We start from the raw sequence: 16,007 nt of genomic DNA, 5'->3' as shown, positions 1-16,007 counted from the left end.
ATGGTGACAGATAGCAGCCCAGTTTCATTCTTTTCCACGTGGCTTTCCAATTCTCCCAGCACCATTTATTGAAGAGGCTGTCTTTCCTCCATTGTATTTTTCTAGCTTCTTTGTCAAAAATTATCTGTCCATATTTATGTGGTTTTATATCTGGGTTCTCAATACTATTCCATTGTCCTATGTGTCTGTTTTTCTGCCAATACCATGCTATTTTGATTATTGTTGCCCTGTTGCACAAGCTATAGACAGGGGGTGTGATACCTCCAGTATTGTTCTTTTATTTAAGATTGCTTTGGATATTCGAGTCTTTAGTGGTTCCAAACAAATCTGATGGTTTTTTGTACTATTTCTTTACAAAATGCCATTGGAATTTTGATGAGGATTGCATTGAATCTGTATATTGCTTTGGGTAATATGGCCATTTTAACTATGTTGATTCTTCCAATCCATGAGCACGGAATGTCTTTCCCTTTCTTTGTGTCTTCTTCAATTGTTTTCAAAAATGTCTTACAGTTTTCAGCATATAGGTCTTTCACATCCTTGGTTAAGTTTATCCCTAGGTATTTTATTGTTTTTGCTGCATTTGCAAAAGAAATTGTTTTCTGTATTTCTCTTTCTGAAATTTCATTGTTAGTATATAGGAATGCAATGGACTTTTGTACGTTGATTTTGTAGCCAGCGACTTTACTTTATTCGGTGATTGTTTCTAATAGCTTTTTGGTGGAGTCTTTAGGGTTTTCTATATATAGCATCATGTCATCTGCAAAGAGTGATAATTTAACTTCTTCATTCCCAATTTGGATGCATTTTATTTGTTTCTCTTGCTTGATTGCTCTGGCAAGGACTTCCAACACTATGTTGAAAAGCAGAGGTGATAGGGGACAGCCCTCTCGTGTTCCTGAACGTAGAGCGAAGGGCTCCAGTTTTTCACCATGAATTATGAGATTTGCAGAGGGCTTGTCATATATGGCCTTTATTATGTTGAGGTACTTTCCTTCTATGCCTATTTTATTCCGTGTTTTAATCATAAATGGATGTTGTATCTTGTCAAATGCTTTTTCTGCATCAATTGATATAATCATATGATTTTCGTCCTTTATTTTGTTTATGTGATGTATCACATTGATTGATTTGTGGATGTGAATCATCCTTGTGCCCTGGGGATGAACCCCACTTGCTCGTGATGAATAATCTTTTTAATGCATTGTTGTATTCGATTTGCTAGAATTTTATTTAGGATTTTTGCATCTGTATTCATCAGAGATATTGGTCTGTAGTTTTCTTTTTTTGTGCTGTCCTTACCAGGTTTTGGTATCAGGGTAATGTTGGCCTCGTAAAATGAGTTAGGGAGTACTGTCTCTTCTTCAATTTTTTGGAAGAGTTTGTGCAGAATCGGTATTAGATCCTCTTTGAAGGTTTGGTAGAATTCAATAGTGAAGCCATCTGGTCCCGGACTTTTGCTTTTGGGAAGGTTTTGGATGACTGATTCAACTTCGTTACTGGTGATCGGTCTGTTTAGATTTTCCAGTTCTTCATGGTTCAGCCTTGGAAGGCTATATGTTTCTAAGAACTTGTCCATTTCTTCTGGATTATTGAATTTGGTGACACATATTCCTTCATAGTATTCTTGGATGATCCTTTGTATTTCTGTGTTGTCTGTGATAACTTCCCCTTTTTCGTTTCTGATTTTGTTAATTAGTGTCTTCTCTCTTTTTATCTTCGTGAGTCTAGCCAAGGGTTTGTCAATTTTCTTAATCTTTTCAAAGAACCAGCTCTTTGTCACATTAATTTTTTCTATTGTCTTTTTGTTCTCTATTTCATTTAGTTCTGCTCTAATTTTTGTTATTTCCTTTCTTCTGCTGACCTTGGGTTTCACTTATTCTTCTTTTTCTAGTTCTTTAAGGTGAAACATGAGGTTATTTATTTGGGATTTTTCTTGTTTCTTGAGATAGGCCTGTAATGATATAAATTTCCCTCTTAAAACTGCTTTCGCTGCATCCCAAAAATTTTGGTAGGATACATTTTCATTGTCATTTGTTTCTACGTATCTTTTGATCTCTCCTCTAACTTCTTCTTTGACCCTGTCGTTCTTTAAAAGTATGTTGTTTAATCTCCATGTATTTATGTTTTTTCCTGCTTTCTTTTTGCAGCTGATATCCAATTTCAAACCCTTGTGATCAGAGAATATGCTTGGTATGATTTCAGTCTTCTTAAATTTGCTGAGGCTGATTTTATGTACCAATATATGGTCTCCTTGAGAATGTTCCGTGTACACTTGAAAAGAATGTATAGTCTCATGTTTTAGGATGAAGTGCTCTACAAATGTCAATTATGTTCATTTCATCTAATGTGTCATTTAGGGCTGCTATTTCGTTATTTATTTTCTGTTTCGGTGATCTATCCATAGCTGTCAATGATGTATTTAAGTCCCCTAGTAGAATTGTGTTTTGGTCAATTACTCCCTTTAGTTCTGTTAGTAGTTGTTTGGTATATTTCGGTGCTCCCTGATTGGGGGCATAAATGTTAATGGCTGTTATGTCTTCTTGTTTTATAGTCCCCTTCACCATTATGAAATGTCCATCTTTGTCTCTTGTTATCTTTTTCACCCTGAAGTCTGTTTCATCTGATATCATTATGGCTACACCTGATTTTCTCTGGGTAACATTTGCTTGGAGTGTCAATTTCCACCCTTTCACTTTGAGTCTATGCTTGTCCTTGAAGCTGAGATATGTCTCTTGGAGGCAGCATATGGTTGCGTTTAGTTTTTTGATTCATTTTGCTACTCTGTGCCTTTTTATTGGTGAGTTCAGTCCATTTACATTTAGGGTGATTATTGATATGTGAGGATTTCCTGTCATTCTATCTTTAGTTTTCTGGTAAGGCTGTGTCTCCATTGTTTCTTTGCCTTTTTGTTGTTGTCTATTATTTCTGTGTGGTGGTATTCTATGATGTTTCCCTCTGTTTCTTCTTTTATTACAGTATATATTTCAGTTCTAGATTTTTTTTGAGTGTTTACCCTTAAGTTTATGTAAAAGAAAGTTTGATATTTAGAGTATTCCATTTTCTTCAGCATGCTTACTTTCTCCATTCCCGTATTCTGGTTCAGGCCTTTGCTCTCCCCCTTTTTGAGTTTTGGTTGCCACAAATTGTCCCTGTTGATGGTGGTCGAATAGCCTCCTTTAGTATTTCATGTAGTGCAGGTCGTGTATTAGAAATGTCCTCAGCTTCTGTATGTCTGGAAAGGTCTTTATTCCTCCTTCATATCTAAAGGATATCTTTGCTGGATACGTTATTCTCGGCTCATAAATTCTCTCTTTCAACAGTTTGAATATTTGGTTACATTCCCTCCTGGCTTGTAGAGTTTTTGCTGAAAATCTGATAATCTAATGGACTTTCCTTTGTAGGTCACCGTCTTCTTTTCCCTGGCTGCCTTGAGGATTCATTCTTTATCGTTGATTTTAGACAGCTTCAATACGATGTGCCTTGGAGAAGACCTGTTGGGATTGAGGTAATTAGGTGTTCTATTTGCTTCTTGGATACGAGGATCCAGTTCTGTCCACAATTTTGGGAAATTATCATCAACAATTAGTTTGAATATATTCTCTGTTCCCTTCTCTCTTCTTCTCCTTCTGGTATGCCCATTATTCTTATATTGCTCTTTCTGATGGAGTCAGAAAGTTCTTGCTGAGTTCTTTCATTTCTTTTAAGTCTCAAGTCTTTTTATTACTCTATCTGTGTAAATCCAGGTTTCTATCTTTGATGTCACTGACTCTTTCCTCCATCTGGTCAACTCTACTACCTACGCTGGCTATTTCATTCTTAATTTCTTCCATTGAGTTCTTAGTCTCCGGAAATTTTATTTCGCTTTTTTTTTTTTTTCAAAATTTCATCTCTTTCCTAAAATGCTCATGTAGTTCTTTGATTGTGTTTCTGAGTTCATTAAACTGCCTTTCTGTGTTTTCCTGCATCTTGTTGAGTTTTTTCAGAACTGCAATCTTGAATTCTCTGTCATTTAAGTCACATAGTTCCATATCTTTAAGTTCATTTTCTGGAGACTTTTCACTTTCTTTCTGAGCTGTCCTGTTGCCTTGGCTATTCATGGGAATTACTGATTTATTATTTCTCTTCCTAGACATCTACAGGAGTGGCTTCTACAACAGGTTAATAGGAAGAGATCTTTCTTTTGTTTTCCAGTAGAATGTTTTATTTTCTCTCCGACTGCAGCCTTTATTTTCTCTCTCACACGGTAGTGCTATGTTTTCTCTGCACTACTCCAGCTTCACACACAATGGGGGGATTCCCTGGGAAACGGGCTTCTCCTCTGTTTGTAGTTCCCCTGGGTCGCAGGGAGCAGTGTCCGTGTGGGTGTGCTGGGAGCTTTTGAAGTTCCAAAGTTCTTCCTGCACTAGATTCAGAGCCTGTATGTTTCAGCAGTTCTGTTTACTCCTGCAGGGATCCTCCCAGATAGGTGGGGCCAGTGGCGGGGTGAGTTGTGAGAGGTGGCCCAGAGCAAGGCGGCGACCACCGCCATAGCCAGTCCTGCTTCCACAGCTCCCTCCCTTCTGTCAGAACTAGTTGGGCTCTCCTTCCATCACCATATATTCGATCCTCCTTACCCTCATCTGGGTGATGAACACACAATGGGATTTATAGATGATGTAATACAGAATTGTACACCTGAAATCTATGTAATTTTACTAACAATTGTCACCCCAATAAATTTAATAAAATAAAATTAAAAAAAAAAAAAGTACTAGTTGGGCTATGAATCTGTCTGCGTTCCACAGTTCGCAGAAGAGCAAATATTCTGTTCTTTTGATCTGACACTGCTATTGTTCCACTTCTAGCACCTGGCAGGTGGGGACGGGGCGAGCTCTGGGAAGGAAGGGAGTGGGGGCTAGTCTCAGTGCCTAAGTCTTCCATTCTCTGCTCAGCAGTGAGGGCTTAAACCACCGTTTTCAGACTTCTTCCTTCAGTCTATTCTCCGAGGTCTCTGCCGTGAGCATTGGGTTCAGCCGTGTTGTATGCTGCACCCTCAGCCCCGTGGGCCATAAGCGGAGCCCTAGCAGTCCGAGTTCTTCCCTCTCCCGCAGCTGCGGTAGTTCTGGGAAGCAGCGAGCTCGGAGCACTGAGCTAGGTCTGTGTCCTGTGCCCCCACGGCTCCGTCTCCGCACTTCTCCCTTCCCTACTCCGCGGCTGGCATGATTCGCCTACCTTTAGGTGAATTCAGTAGTGGGCCTCTTCGTCTTGCCTGTCTGCTGTGCAGGGAGCCTTTTGTGGAGTTATTGTTGTTGCATTCATTGTAAACTCCAGGGGAGCTTTACAGAGGCTCACCTTATGCCACAATTTTGATGACGTCACTCCTAAAAATAACGTCTTTTGAAGTTAAAACCATGTGTTTTGTTTTGTGTGTGTGTATCTATGCGTGATTACAATACCTGGCAGCAATAGTATTAAAGTACATTATATACTATATTAATAAGTAAGGATATTATAATAATAAGTAAGGAGAAGGTAAGTGTAGGCTAAGTGTTCTAAGGTAGTTACACTTTCTGTGATGAGATGAAAGGACAAATTTACTTTAGACTTTGAGAAGTTAGGAATTCAAGTTGTAGTCTCCAAATAACCGTTAAAAGAATAAGGAAAGAGTGAATACCTATCATGTCGATAGAGGTGGAAAATAGAAAACTTTAAAAAACTGATCTCAAAGAGGGCAAAATCTAAGAGATAAACGAACATAGACAAGCGGGAGAAATCAAAGGCTGTAAGATGGTGGATATAAACCCAATATATCAATAATCGCTTCAAAGGTAAATACTGCAGTAAAGACAGAGGTTAACAGGCCGGAGTAAAAAAGAGGAGGTGGAGGAAGAGGAGGACGAAGGACAGTAGAAAAGGGAGAGAAGCAGGCAGGGGAGGAAGCAGACGAGGAAGAAGAGAAAGAAGACAGAAACCTCCAATAATCTGCTTACAAAGACATACTTCAAATACAGGTATATAGAAAAGTTGAATGTTACAAATTAGAAAAACGTATACCTTAATAACATTCATCAAAACAAGTTGGTGTACCTTTTTTATATCAGAAACATAGATCTTTTTCTTTTAATTTTTATAAGAGTTTATTTGAGCCAAACTGACACCATATGCCAGGGAGCAAGATCTCAACCTCTCTGCAGAGTAACAGTTTTGCAGTTTCATTTATGCTTTTGACTTTAAGGAAGGGATGTAAGGAAGATTACATGAGTGTGGGAGAAAGCAAGGCAGGGACTGTATTACAGGATGGTTAAGATTATTTACCCTCTTGAGGGTATTCACGTCTTGGAAGGAAGGCTCTGAAAGGAGGCAAGAAATTTAGGTCTTTTCGGCCAAAAGAGCATTACTATAGGTAAAGAGGGATGCTGAATAATCACGACAGGCCAAACTCACCAGGAAAATAAGAGTTATTAGTTTGTTTGCACTGAATAACATCGTCTCAAAATATAATGTAAACCTTGACAGAACTGCAGGGACATATACATGAATCCATAATCATAGTGGGAGATTTAAAAACCCTGCATTCAGTAACCAATGGAACATAGAGATAAAAACATTGGAATGATGTAAAAGATTTGATAAATGCAATGAACAAACTCGGCAGTATATATTTATACATTTATATCGGTACACTCAACACCTACAGGATACATAGCCTTTTCAAGTGCTATTGACATTTACCAAAAGAGACCACATTTCGACCATAAAGCAAGTCTCGGCAAAGTTGGAGACAATGAAATAATTAAGAGGATATTCCCTGACCACAATGCTATTATGCTATAAATTAATAACCCATGATAACTAGAAAATCCCCGATGTGTGTGTTTTTAAACACTTTTTTTTAATTAGTTTCAGGTGCACAAAACGATGTAACAGTTAGACGTTTCTCATTTATATCCCTCACACAGTGACAACCACCCTCTCCCCACCCACTACCCCTCTGACATCACACACAGCCATTACATTTCCACTGTCTCTCTTCCTAATGCTCTACTCCAATTCATATATATATATATATATATATATATATATATATATATATATATATATAAAATTGTAGTTGACATTCGTTATTGTTCAGCTTCAGCTTCAGGTGTACAGTGCAGTGATCAGGCATCTACATCATCCCTGAGGTGGTCTCCCTAAATGAAACAAGTGTCCATCGGATACCCTACAAAATCTTTACAACATTATCGATCACATTCCCCAAATCAACTTTCGTACCCCCGTGGCAATCTTGTGGTTACCGACTGTGCTTCCTAATCCCCTCACCTTCCCCCTCATCCCCACCCCCCTCCCATCTAGCAACCCTCAGGTTTTCCTGTATGTCTCTGAGACTGTTTCTGATTAGTTCATTCATTTATTGTTTTCATTAGATTCCACATATAAGTGAGATCATATGGTATTTGTCTTTCTCTGTCCGACTAGTTTTACTTAATATAATGTTCTCTAGGTCCATCTATATTGTTGCAAATAGTAAGATTTCATTCTTCTTTATTGCTGTGTAATACTCCATTATATAAATGTATCACAGTTTCTTAATCTAGTCGTCTAGCAATGAGCATTTCGGTTGTTTCCGTGTCTTGGCTATTACATATAGTGCTGCAATAAACAGGGGAGCATACATTTTTTTGAATTAGAGTTTTGGATTTCTCCAGATAGATACCTATGAGTGGAATTGCTGCATCATGAGGTAGTTCCATTTTCAGATTTTTGAGATACATCCACACTGTTTTCCATAGTGGCTGCATCAATCTGCAAACCCACCAACAGTGCATGAGGGTTCCCTTTTCTCCACATCCTCGCCAGCACTTGTCGTTTGCTGATTTATTGGTGATAGCCATTTTGACTGGGGTGAGGTGGTATCTCATTGTGCTTTTTATTTGCATTTCTCTAATGATTAGTGAGGTTGAGCATTTTTCGTATGTCTGTTTGCCGTCTGTATGTCCTTTTTAGAAAAATGTCTCTTCATGTCCTCTGCCCACTTTTTAATTGAGTTGTTTGTTTTTTTGGAGTTGAGTGAGTTTGTTATAAACTTTGGATATTAACCCCTTATCGGATATATCATTGGCAAAAATCTACTCCCATTCAGTAGGATCCCTTTTTTTTTTTTTTGAGTTTCGAAATTCATTTATTGAAACCTTATGCATGGATTGTTTGACTGTAGAATTCTAAAACTATAATTTCTTTCCCCGAAATGTTTTTTATCCCATATCACAGAATAATGATTACAGCAAAGGAATACATAAGTCAATCAATTTGCTACTCAATGTGTTAAACAGAATTATTTGCTCATTTGGTAAACATTACCTCTTCCACTTCTTCACCTTCATCATCATCATCATCTTCAATCGCTTCTCCAGTAAAGCATAGCACTGATCTTGGGATTATACGCTCACATAAAAAGTGACCAACTTCAAAGTCTGCAGCAAAGATCGCTTTAGCATCATCATCCAGATCCCCATTCTCAGAAACTTCAGGAGCGGCAAGAAAATTAAAGAGAGAATCACTGGAAACTCTTTAGGTCACATTATGAACTGTCCCACTCCCCTTGCGTTTCTACTTCTTTTTAATGGTTTTCAAAGTGATATTCTTCCCTTTTTTCCAATCTATCCGGCACCCTGGACAAAGCATAATTATGGCTCATCAAAACAAAAGGAATCAGAATCATCTAGTTCCAATCTCACCCTGTACGTCTTTGTCAACATTTCATTTGTGAAATATTTCTGGGATCAAAGTGAAGTTCTAAAACAAAACTGGCTGGCCAGCGTCTGAGAACTTCACTTTACTATCTTTCAAGTGCTTGAAAATAGGTTCTTCATGTTCCTGAACCCTATCACTGAGCAAGTCAACATGTTAAAAATAGGCAACCAAAAAACGGCGGCGTGAGGTGAGCCTCTGTAAAGCTCCCCTGGTATTTACAACTAATCGAACAACAATAACTCCACAAAGGACTCCATGCACAGCAGATAGGCAAGACGAAGAGGCCCACTACTGAATTCACCTAAAGGTGGGCGAATCACGTGAGCGGGGGAGGAGGGAAGGGAGAAGTGCGGAGACGGAGCCTCGCGGGCGCAGGACGCAGATCTAGCTCAGTGCTCCGAGCTCGCTGCATCCCGGAACTACCGCAGCTGCGGAGAGGGAAGAACTCGGACTGCTAGGGCTCCGCTTATGGCCCACAGGGCTGAGGGGACAGCATATAACACAGCTGAATTCAACGCTCATGGCAGAGACCTCGGAGAAAAGACTGAGGGAAGAAGGCTGAAAACGGTGGTTTAAGCCCTCACTGCCGAGCACAGAATGGAAGTTTTAGGCACTGAGACTAGCCGGCCCCTCCCTACCATTGCAGAGCTCGCCCTGTCCACCACCTGCTTGGTGCTAGAAGCAGAACAGTAGCAGTGTCAGATCAAAAGAACAGAATATTTGCTGTTCTGAGAACTGTGGACCGCAGACACAGATTCGCAGCACAACTGCTTCCGGCAAAGGGGACAGAGCTGTGGAACTAGGACCGGCTGTGCTGGTGGTCGCTGCCATTGCTCTGGGCTACCTCTCACAATTCACCCTGCCCCTGCCCTGGCCCACCTATCTGGGGGAATCCCTGCAGGAGTAAACAGAACTGCTGAAACATACGGGCTCTGAATCTGGTACAGAAAGAGCTTTGGAACTTCAAAAACTCTCTGCATACCCACATGGACACTGCGCCCTGTGACCCAGGTACCTATTAACAGAGGAGCAGCCTGTCTCCCAGGGAATCCCTCCATTGTGTGAGAAGCCGGAATAGTGCAGAGAAAACATAGCACTATTTTGTCAGAGAGAGAAAAAAAGCTGCAGTCGGAGAGAAAATAAAACATTACACCAACAAGAACTGGAAAACAGAAGAAAGACCTCTTCCTATCAACCTATTGCAGAAGCCATGCCTGTAGATGTCTAGGAAGAGAAATAATAAATCAGTAATTCCCAAGAATAATCAACGTAACAAGACAGCTCAGAAAGAAAGTGAAAAGTCTTCAGAAAACGAACTTAAAGATATGGAAATATGTGACTTAAATGACAGAGAATTCAAGATTGCAGTTCTGAAAAAACTCAAAGAGATGCAAGAAAACACAGAATGGCAGTTTAATGAACTCAGAAAGACAATCAAAGAACAACATGAGCATTTTACGAAAGAGATTGAAATTTTAAAAAAGAACCAAATAGAATTTCTGGAGATTAAGAACTCAACAGAAGAAATTAAGAATGAAATAGCCAGCTGAGGTAGTAGAGTTGACCAGATGGAGGAAATAATCAGTGACATCGAAGATAGAAACCTGGAAATGACACAGATGGAAGAAGAAAGAGACACGACTCTTAAAAGAAATGAAAGAACTCTACAAGAGCTTTCTGACTCCATCAGAAAAAGCAATATAAGAATAATGGGCATACCAGAAGGAGAAGAAAGAGAGAAGGGAACAGAGAATATATTCAAACAAATTGTTGATGAGAACTTCCCAAACTTGTGGACAAAACTGGATCCTCGAATCCAAGAAGCAAATAGAACACCTAATTACCTCAATCCCAACAGGCCTTCTCCAAGGCACATTGTATTGAAGTTGTCTAAAATCAACGACAAACAAATAAAGACTTCTCCAGACATATAGAAGCTGAGAGAATTTTCTAATACATGACCTGCACTACAAGAAATACTAAAGGAGGCTATTCGACCACCATCAACAGGGACAATTTGTGGCAACCAAAATTGAAAAAGGGGGAGAGTAAAGGCCTGAACCAGAATATGGGAATGGAGAAAGTAGGCATGCAGAAGAAAATGGAATACTCTAAATATCATACTTTCTTTTGCATAAACTTAAGTGTAACCACTCAAAAAACATCTAGAACTGAAATATATACTGTAACAAAAGAAGAAACATAGTGAAACATCACAGAATACCACCACACAGAAATAATAGACAACAACAAAAAGGCAAAGAAACAATGGAGACACAGCCTTACCAGAAAACTAAAGATAGAATGACAGGAAATCCTCACATATCAATAATCACCCTAAATAAATGGACTGAACTCACCCTTAAAAAGGCACAGAGTAGCAGATTGGATCAAAAAACTAAACGCAACCATATGCTGTTTCCAAGAAACACATCTCAGCTTCAAGGACAAGCATAGACTCAAAGTGAAAGGGTGGAAATTGACACTCCAAGCAAATGTTACCCAGAGAAAATCAGGTGTAGCCATAATGATATCAGATGAAACAGACTTCAGGGCGAAAAAGATAACAAGAGACAAAGATGGACATTTCATAATGGTGAAGGGGACTATACAACAAGAAGACATAACAGTCATCAATATTTATGCCCCCAATCAGGGAGCACCAAAATATACCAAGCAACTACTAACAGAACTCAAGGGAGAAATTGACCAAAACACAATTATACTAGGAGACTTAAATACATCATTGACACCTATGGATAGATCATCCAAACAGAAAATAAATAAGGAAATAGCAGCCCTAAATGGCACATTAGATGAAATGAACATAATTGACATTTGTAGAGCACTTTATCCTAAAACATGAGACTATACATTCTTTTAAAGTGTACACGGAACGTTCTCAAGGAGACCATGTATTGGTACATAAAATCAGCCTCAGCAAATTTAAGAATATTGAAATCATACCAAGCATATTCTCTGATCACAAGCCTTTGAAATTGGATATCAACTGCAAAAAGAAAGCAGATAAAAACACAAATACATGGAGATTAAACAACATACTTTTAAAGAAGGACTGGGTCAAAGAAGAAGTTAGAGGAGAGATCAAAAGATATATAGAAACAAATGACAATGAAAATACACCCTACCAAAATTTTTGGGATGCTGCGAAAGCAGTTTTAAGAGGTAAATTTGTATCATTGCAGCCTATCTCAAGTAACAAGAAAACTCCCAAATAAATAACCTCATGTTACACCTTAAAGAACTAGAAAAAGAAGAACAAGTGAAACCCAAGGTCAGCAGAAGAAAGGAAATAACAAAAATTAGAGCAGAACTAAACGAAATAGAGAAAAAAGACAATAGAAAAAATTAACGTGACAAAGAGCTGGTTCTTTGAAAAGATTAACAAAATTGACAAACCCTGGGCTAGACTCACTAAGATAAAAAGACAGAAGACACTAATTAACAAAATCAGAAACGAAAAAGGGGAAGTTATCATGGACACCACAGAAATACAAAGGATCATCCAAGAATACTATGAAGGACTATATGCCACCAAATTCAATAACCTAGAAGAAATGGACAAGTTCTTAGAAACATACAGCCTTCCAAGACTCAACCATGAAGAACTGGAAAATCTAAACAGAGCGATCACCAGTAATGGAATTGAATCAGTCATCCACAACCTTCCCAAAAGCGAAACTCCGGGACCAGATGGCTTCACTAGTGAATTCTACCGAACCTTCAAAGAAGATCTAATACCAATCCTGTTCTAACTCTTCCAAAAAAATTGAAGAAGAGACAGTACTCCCTAACTCATTTTATGAGGCTAACATTACCCTGATTCCAAAACCTGGCAAGGACCACACAAAAAAAGAGAACTACAGTCCCATATCTCTGATGAATACAGATGCAAAAATCCTAAACAAAATTCTTGCAAATGGAATGCAACAATGCATTAAAAACATTATTCATCACGACCAAGTGGGGTTCATCTCCAGGGCACAAGGATGTTTCAACATATGCAAATCCAACAATGTGACACATCACATAAACAAAATAAAGGTTAAAAATCATATGATTATATCAATTCATGCAGAAAGAACATTTGACAAGATGCAACATCCATTTATGATTAAAACACTTAATGAAATAGGTATAGAAGGAAAATACCTTATATAATAAAGGCCATATATGGCAAACCCTTAGCTAATCTCATAATTAATGGTGAAAAATTGAAACCCTTTGCTCTTCGTTGAGGAATGATCAACGAATACAGAAATGTGGCCGGATACAAAATCAATGTGCAAAAGTCCATTGCATTCCTGTATACTAACAATGAAATCTCAGAAAAATAAATAAATAAAAAAACAATTCCTTTTGCAGTCATAGCAAAAAGAATAAAATACCTAGGGATAAACTTAACCAAGGATGTGAAAGACCTATATGCTTAAAACTAGAAGACATTTTAAAAAGAAATTGAAGAAGACACAAAGAGAGGGAAAGACATTCCGTGCTCATGGATTGGAAGAGTCAAGATAGTGAAAATGGCCATATTACCCAAAGCAATATACAGATTTAATGCAATTCCCATCAAAATCCCAATGGCATTTTTTAAAGAAATAGAACAAAAAATCATCAGATATTTTGGAACCAAAAAAGACCCTGAATAGCCAAAGCAATCTTAAGAAAAAAGAACAATGCTGGAGGTATCACTCTCCCTGACTTTAGCTTGTACTACAGGGCAACAATAATCAAAACAGCATGGTATTGGCAGAAAAACAGACACGTAGACCAATGGAATAGAATTGAGAACCCAGAAATAATTCCCCATAAATATGGACAGATAATTTTTGACAAAGATGCAAAAAGCATACAATAGAGAATAGACAGCCTCTTCAATAAATGGTGCTGGGAGAATGGGAAAGCCATGTGCAAAAGAATGAAACTGGACTGCTATCTGTCACCATGTACCAAAATTAATTCAAAATGGATCAAAGACTTAAGCATTAACCCTGACACAATAAACTGCACAGAAGAAAACATAGGTACTAAACTTATGGACCTTGGGTTCAAAGAGCATTTTATGAATTTGACTCCAAAGGCAAGGGAAGTAAAAGCTAAAATAAACCAATGGGACTATATGAAACTTAAAAGCTTATGCCAGCAAAAGAAACCATCGACAAAATAAAGAGGCAACCAACTGAATGGGAGAAGATTTTTGCAAACAGTGCCTAAAATAAGGGGCTAATATCCAAAATATGCAAGGAATTCATGAAACTCAACAATGAAAAACAAACAACCCAATTGAAAAATGGGCAGAGGACTTTAAGAGACATTTCTCCAAAGAGGACATACAAATGGCAAATAGACATATCAAAAATGCTCAACAGCAATAATCATCAGAGAAATGCAAATAAAAACCACAATGAGATATCACCTCACCCCAGTCAATCATCAACAAGACAAATAGTAACAAGTGTTGGAGAGGCTGTGGAGAAAAAAGAACCCTCATACACTCTTGGTGGGAATGCAGACTGGTGCAGCCGCTATGGAAGGCAGTGTGGCGGTTCCTAAAAAAACTACGAATAGAATTACCATATGACCCAGCAATCCTTCTCCTGGGTATCTACCCAAAAAATCTGAAAACATTTATACATAAAGACACGTGTGCTCCAATGTTCATTGCAGGTTTGTTTACAGTGGCCAAGACGTGGAAACAACCAAAATGTCCTTTGATAGAGGAATGGATAAAGAAGTGGTGGTATATATACACAGTAGAATACTATTCGGCGGTAAGAAAAGATGAAACAGGACCATTTGTGAAAACATGGATGGATCTTGAGAGTATAATGCTAGGCGAAATAAGTCAGACAGAAAAAGCAGAGAACCATATGATTTCACTGATATGTGGTATATAAACCAAAACAACAAAAGAACAAGACAAACAAATGAGAAACAAAAACTCATAGACACAAACAATAGTTTAGTGGTTACCAAAGGGTAAGGGGGTTGGGCGGTGGGAGATGAGGGTAAGGGGGACCAAATATATGGTGATGGAAGGAGAACTGACTCTGGGTGGTGAATACACAATGCAATATATAGATGATGTGTTATAGAAATGTACACTTGAAACCTACATAATTTTAATAACCAATGTCAGCCCAATATATTTAATTTTAAAAAGTCAAAACACTGGTTAGATTTGCCGAGGTGGCAGATGGTGTGATCCAGAAAGGGAGTGAGGGTGCTTTTGGGTTGCGGGCAATGCCCAATCACTGGACCTGTATTGTACCTAGTCATATGTTTGTCATGTAATAAGTTACTGAGCGGTACATTTTTGTGTCGTGCAATTCCATTTTTGTGTTGTATCCCACTGAAAAGTTACATAAATAATTTTAAATAAATAGACTCCCAGGAGTGTACATAAAGCACTGTTCTTTGTGGATTTGTACATATAAGCTATCAATTAATAATAAAGAGCATTAGGAAATCCCTCATATGTTTGTAAATGAAAACGTACCTCCTAATTAACCCATGGCTCTAAGAAGAATTCTCATTGAAATTGGAAAATGTTTTGAACTGACTAATGTTGAAAACTTAGGAGTCCTTTGCCTGCTAAGATTATTAACCTCTCCACTTATGATGGTAGATCACCCAGGAAAGAGTCTCTTGCATCTATGGGAAAAGGCAAAATGCAAGCAGTTTGCACACCTAATTGGGAATGAAGCTAGGGATTGAGCTTTCACGTAGATTTTCACTTAAATTCCTATAGTGGGTTCCGATGCCTGAGGTTCCAAAGTCCGTAAATCTGCTGCCTCATCCCCTGCAGAGAGTAAGTTTCTCTTCACAGCCCCAAGGGTTTGGAGAAAGCAGTTTGCCCAGCTACTGGGAAGTGAGAGGGGTTCTGGGTGTCTAAATATTTCTTAATTCTACTTTGGAGCAATCATGCAATTTACAACCCCACCATTAACCCTAGTTTGCAGGGGTGCATGCCACTGCCAAGCTCACAGACAGTTTGAGGGTCTTGTGAGGGGTGTTAAAGACGTCTGCATCTGGACTTTCTGCACTGCTGGATTAAGTGCTCTTAGGTCACTCATCTGTCTGCTTTCCATATTCTAATGCTTTATTAGTATTGTCTCCTCACCCATCCTTTTTGTCCTTGTGGGGTTACGCCTACAACAAAAGGATCTAGCAGGAGTGAGGGAAGAGGAAGAGAGGAAAGCAGAATGAATGACAAAGAGAATGCATGAATGCCATGAAAAAGATGC

The 16,007-nt window shown here is 38.5% G+C and overlaps 1 long non-coding RNA gene and 1 pseudogene across 1 annotated transcript in view; one reads left to right on the top strand and one right to left on the bottom strand.

Moving 5' to 3' along the window:
* The window catches only part of LOC141569613 (uncharacterized), a 99,348-nt gene that overhangs the window by 35,840 nt on the left and 47,501 nt on the right, over positions 1–16,007 (top strand). The window lies entirely within an intron of this gene.
* Positions 7,817–8,886, bottom strand: LOC109442796 (nucleosome assembly protein 1-like 1 pseudogene; annotated as a pseudogene).

This window comes from Rhinolophus sinicus, chromosome 18, assembly GCF_057876585.1.
Source record: "Rhinolophus sinicus isolate RSI-liver-muscle chromosome 18, RSI-T2T, whole genome shotgun sequence".
NCBI lineage: Eukaryota > Metazoa > Chordata > Mammalia > Chiroptera > Rhinolophidae > Rhinolophus > Rhinolophus sinicus.
The sequence above is the reverse complement of the archived record's forward strand: the minus strand, read 5'-3'. Positions and strand labels throughout refer to the sequence as shown.